At 48.6% G+C, this 5,402-nt stretch overlaps 1 long non-coding RNA gene across 2 annotated transcripts; it reads left to right on the top strand.

Annotated features, from left to right (window-relative positions):
* Positions 1-208: 208 nt before the first annotated feature.
* LOC123807644 lies at positions 209-4,333 on the top strand. Of its 2 annotated transcripts, none has more exons than XR_006783679.1 (3): positions 209-361; positions 3,761-3,908; positions 4,009-4,333. It is a non-coding gene; the product is annotated as an uncharacterized LOC123807644 (long non-coding RNA). The 2 variants fall into 2 exon arrangements; XR_006783680.1 differs by having other exon boundaries at positions 211-361; positions 3,787-3,908.
* Positions 4,334-5,402: the final 1,069 nt, after the last annotated feature.

Here is a 5,402-nt window from a genome sequence, read left to right as displayed (position 1 = left end):
AAATAAATAGAAATCAAAGAGTTGATTTAAAAAATACATAGCACAGAGAGAGAGAAGGTTGCTAAGTAAGTGATGGAAGGCCAGAAGTTAAACCAGTTCTATTGTGTCAGGAACAATGTTGCTCCACAAAACAGTCTGTCCAGTTCTGTTAATGCCCTTAATGATTAATTTCTCTGTTAATAATTGAAATGACAGGGAGAGCCTGGAAACTGAACTGCCAATCATTTCATTGTTTGGGATTCTCCAAATGTCTGGGCCCTGCTAACAGTCATCCTGTGATAGATACATGGAAACATCAGCAAAGGAAGATGCATGTTTAACCTTCTGAAGTTTTGGAATACATAATTCAGCTAAAATAAAGGTAAACAAAACCCCTTGGGTTACCTGAAGAGAGATGAGAGTAGCCAAGAGGGCAAACTGATTGCCCTAAATATCTGGGTGCTCTAACTGGATCCTCATTCATAGTTGGAGACTCTCAGAGCCAGGGTAGGGGTCACAGAACAGAGTCACCCTACACAGAACTGGCAGGGGCGGGGGCGGGGCAGGGGCAGGGGGCGGGGCTAGAGTAACGGGAAGAGCTCTGCAGATTTTTGCCTTGTCATTTCCTCTTTAAAAACAACGGAAAAAAATTCATCTAGCTGGGATTCTGGAACACTGCCAACCCTTCCTTCCCTATCTGCCTGTAAAATTCAACAAGAGATCATAAATAGTAGATTGCAGTCCAAAAATACATGTGAGGAATCCTGTCGAGTGGAAAGAGCGACGTCAATGACTTGTGCCCGGCCTCTGATATTGAGCCCAACAGTGAGAAGTGAGGTCACGGATCCCAGCGTTGGTTCCGCCGAGCAGAGCTGCATGGAGGGCATGAAGCAGAGCAGAGGCTCAGCACAGCCCTGGCCTCCCTGGCGCTCCCTTATCTGTTGTTGTGTAATAAATGGCTCCAGAACTCGGCGGGTTAAAACAACATTCCATCTGATGACTTGGTGGGTCAGGAATTCAGGAGAGTTCAACAGGACAGTTTTTCTGCCCCACGTGGTGTCGAGAGAGGTCAGCCAATGGTGGTCAGCTGGCAGAGGCCTCATCTGGAAGGTCCAGCATGGCTCCGCTCACGTGTTCAGAGCCTTGGTGGGCTTGCCCAGACCTGCGGACCGGAGAATGTTTTTGTGACCGCTACAGCTTGGAAGGAAGTCTCAGGGTAGTGGACTTCTTACATGGTGGCTTGAAGAAAATGGAGTGGACTAAGAAACTCAAGTGGCAAGGGCAAAGCTTATGTCCCTCACCTCAAAAGTTCCAGAATTGCCTTGGCTGGTGTGGCTCAGTGGATTGAGTGCTGGCCTGCAGACCAAAGGTTGTTGGTTTTATTCTCATTCAGGGCACATGCCTGGTTTGTGGGCCAGGTCCCCAATAAGGGGTACATAAGAGGCAACCACACATTGATGTTTTTCTCCCTTTCTTTCTTTCTCTCTCCTTTGTCTAAAAAATAAAAAACAAATATTTTTAAAAAATAAGAAATTCCAGAATGTCAGCCCTGGCAGCCCTGGGGGAGGGGCATCAGACTTCACATCTCAATCGGACAAACAGCAAGAATTTGTAGCCATCGTTAACTGAGAACACCAGAGACTGCATTGAATGGAGGAAATCTCTATCCATTCTCTATCCAGTGAAAGTGGGCCACCCACACAAGCATCCTTGCGCCTCTCTGGCTCCTCCTCTCCAGCAGGAAGGAGGCTGGGGGATGCAAGGCAGGTCTTGAACACGTCCTCCCAACCCCTCTCAGAGACGTGCGGCCCTGCAGACATCCCTGGACACCCGGAGACCCGGCCAGGGCCTTCCCTGCAAGTCCCTTCCTCTGAGACAAAGAGCTTTCTCTGACCTCTCTTCTCAGCCTTCCAGCGCATCTTGTCTTCCCTATGGGGGTCTTGGAAAACTGGAGATGCTCTTCCTGAAGCAACAATTGGATTTGGTGAGTGAACCAAAGCTCAGGCCTCAAGCCTGGCACATCCCACAAACATTCAAGTGAAGGCCTTTCTTTGTGTTAAAGATAAATTATATTTCATCAACTTCTATTATGTTTTTCCAGCTCCTAAGCACTGTAAAGCAAGATCGTGGGTACAGACAACCCATGCATCCCACAATAGACATGCACTGCCCTCCGCCATGGGTCAAACACAGAGCTGGACCCTGGCAGCACGAGGGAGAAGGAAGAAACACACGGTCCCTCCCACTCAGTGGGTCAGAGGTAATAACAGAATCCCAGCACTTTAAAAATGCCTCCTCAAAACCCTGTGAGGAGGGACTGTCATGTAACCTCGTGTACAGCTGAGGAAGGAATCAGGCTCAGAGAGGTTAAGTGACTTGTCTAAAGGCACACAGCAAGGGAGTGGCAAAACTGGTGAGACTGTGCAACCTCCTTTCAGGAGATAAAAATCCTCTCATAGAAAAGCAGCAAGATGCGCTTCTGGGTAAAGCAGAAGGGTTTACCGAGGGTGGTGGTTCACTGCTTCTTCTTAGCCGCCCCCCCCCACACACACATTTAGATCGCTGGAGCTGGGAGCAGACAAGGGGAGGGGATCTGATGCACCACACCAGCCAGACTTTTCCAGCTAAGCCACCATTTCTCCCAGCCCCATTGTCTCATTTGGCACTTTCAAAAAGTATTCACCCCTCTGGAGATCCGTCTGGCAACATATAAAAAGAGTAATAAAAGTGTTCACACACTTTGACCCAATCATCCCACTGTTGGAATATACCCCAAGGAAACATGCAAAAGAGAAAAGAAAGCAAATAGCACAAAGATGTTTATGGTAACATCATTCATAACAGTGGAAAAATGGGACGCGACCCAATGCCCAAATCGGGAAAAGGTTATATAAACCGTGGTACATGAAGACAATGGAATGCTATGTTGCTATTAAAAGGAATTACGTCTACAGATTCTGTTGACGCCTCAAAATGTACATGTAAGATAATGCTAAGAGAAAAGAGAAGAATGCAAAGAAAAACATGCCCGGGCTGGCTTCAAACCAATCAGTCTGACTGCTTATGGATAAGGATCGGGAGGGAGCAGAGGGCTGCAAACAGCTGGTGCTCTACAGTTGCAGCATTTCCCCCTTCTACAGCCCACCACTCTGTGAAAATTCTCAATTTTGGTTTGGGGGAAGAAAGAGTGAAAAAGATCCATTATTCCCTTTTGTTTATGGTGAGGAGAGAGGGCATTTCCTAATCTACAAGCTCAGTGTGCGTCTGCAGCGTCAGGCTCGCCCACCTGATGGAGACTCGGTGTTCAGAGCCAGCTGGGGGGGGGGGGGGGAGAGGCCTGGCCTGCCCTGGCTGGGCCCAGTCCTGACAGTTATACACAGAGCTCAGCACTGCACTCCACACAAGACTGACCAGCTGGACCTCCTTTCCTAGTTAAGGATGTGATGTGACTTAAACATGAAGGGGATATTTAAAAAGCTTGAAAAGCTCAAGGGTGTCTCCCCTGCAGCAGAAAAACCTACCAGAGCCCCAGAAGCTCTCCTTTAGCCATTGGGAAGCATTCGCATGCTGGAGGGTTGGACTTGTTTGGGGGCTGGGAAGGGCGCGCCAAGAGCCGTGGACACAGGTTATGAAAGAGCAGACGTCAAGTCACTGTGAGGAGCAGAGTCATTCAAAAAAGGCAGTGAGTTCCACAGGACCGGGAGTATGTAAGCCAAGTGTATAAGGTTCTATCACAAACGAATAGGCTGTTTCTGTGACCCTCCAATGTTACTTTTACCAGCTTACGTGGGTTTATGCTTCAACCAGGGAGCAGAGAGCGTTTCTCTGATTCACGAAGCCCTGAGGCGAAAGCTTATGGTGAAGATGGAATATTCCGCCCTTCGTATACAAGGCAATTCTCCTGGCCCACTGTCAATGGAACTTCCGCTGTGAGTAGTTTTCCTCAGACGGATCGTACGTGTTTGTAAAGCCATGCCTGTGAACCACAGGCAACCCAGACACACAACCTGCCCAATTCATGTTTTCCAGTGAAAAGCTCACTGTCCCGAATGAAGCAGCACCTATGACCTTCGACCTCACTGGTCAAGCAAACAACTATCAATCACCTGTTTGTATCTTTTAATCACTGTACAAGGCCCAGTGAGGAGTGCAAAAAAGCATCCGCCGTGATCCTTGCCTTCAAAAATCTTACATTAACAGGACGTTCTCGTCTAGCGGCTTCCAGACTTTTTAAATTGAGAACCCCTGTTGGTAAAAAACAAATTTGAACATGTACCCCCAATGTATGTATGTTCATGTACAAGTTTATATGTGAACTATTCTCAAAACATACTTAAAGATTTGTAAAGATTGTTTTTTCTCATCTGTGGATAGAAGTATGTAAGTGGAAGTTCTCATATTTTCTTCCCAAACTCTAGGATCACTTTGCCCCCCCTAACCTCCCCCTCCCCCCACACCCTCACTGTGAACACTCACCCTAGAGACCAAAGCTCCCGCCCCCTGAGAGGTAAGTGTGATGGCCTCGGGCAGGCTGAGGCACGACCAAACACATCGGACCAAACACATCGGGGGTTAAGTCAGCGGGGATAGCCGGTAAATGCCACCACCCCTGAACAAAATGGAGATCTCTTGTTAGATATTAGAGTTGAAGCTTGAGCAACTTTCCCCAAACAAGTCTAAAAGTATGACCAGTAAAATTTTTGTCATAAAATATATGCCACTTTATAACACATAAATAGAACTTTAAACAAAGTAAGGGCTCTCATCCTTGAATTTAAGCAGTGCTAACCCTTAATGACTGATTCACTAATTAATTCAATCTTTACCACGAGCCTACTGAGTACCAACTAGGCACTGCATGCTGTGCGTTGGGGATGCAGTAGAAAGAAAAAAGGCCAGAGGGTCCCCGAGCTTGTGAGATGAGAGCAAGTGTATGAGACAGAAAGTACACGCGCAGACGAACACACCTCCAGTCGCGCACTGTGACCTGTGCCAGGAGGACGGCAGGCAAGGTGCTGTGGTCGGGGGAGGAGGGGGCGAGGATTTCAGTTCAGGAGCTCGGCGGGGCAGGCCTCTCCGGGACGCGCTGTCTAGCCCCAGAGGTGAAGACTGAGGCGAGACGGTGCCGCACGAAGAGGAGGAAGACTCGAACAGCACGCTGCCGAACACGAAGCATGGCACCAAATCCCCCTTCGCCGTGGGACGCCCTTGGAGCCCGTCCCGTGTGTTTAAAACGCCCTCCAAGAGCCCGGAGCAGAGCTCTGCTCGTCTGAGGTGCTCACTACCCTGAGTGAGCAGACACGAGGCTCTAAGAAGAGCTTTGTCTTCTGGGGCCATGGGCGATCTCTTCAGCGGAGCACATCCACTCTCTTCTCTCGGTCAAGGCTCCTCGGCAGCTGTGACAGACGACACAGAGGTAAGTA

This window comes from Phyllostomus hastatus, unplaced genomic scaffold (genome assembly GCF_019186645.2).
Source record: "Phyllostomus hastatus isolate PE091 unplaced genomic scaffold, TTU_PhHast_1.1 phas_scaffold_46, whole genome shotgun sequence".
Classification (NCBI taxonomy): Eukaryota; Metazoa; Chordata; class Mammalia; order Chiroptera; family Phyllostomidae; genus Phyllostomus; species Phyllostomus hastatus.
Note: the sequence above shows the minus strand (reverse complement) of the source record. Positions and strands in the feature narration are given on the sequence as shown.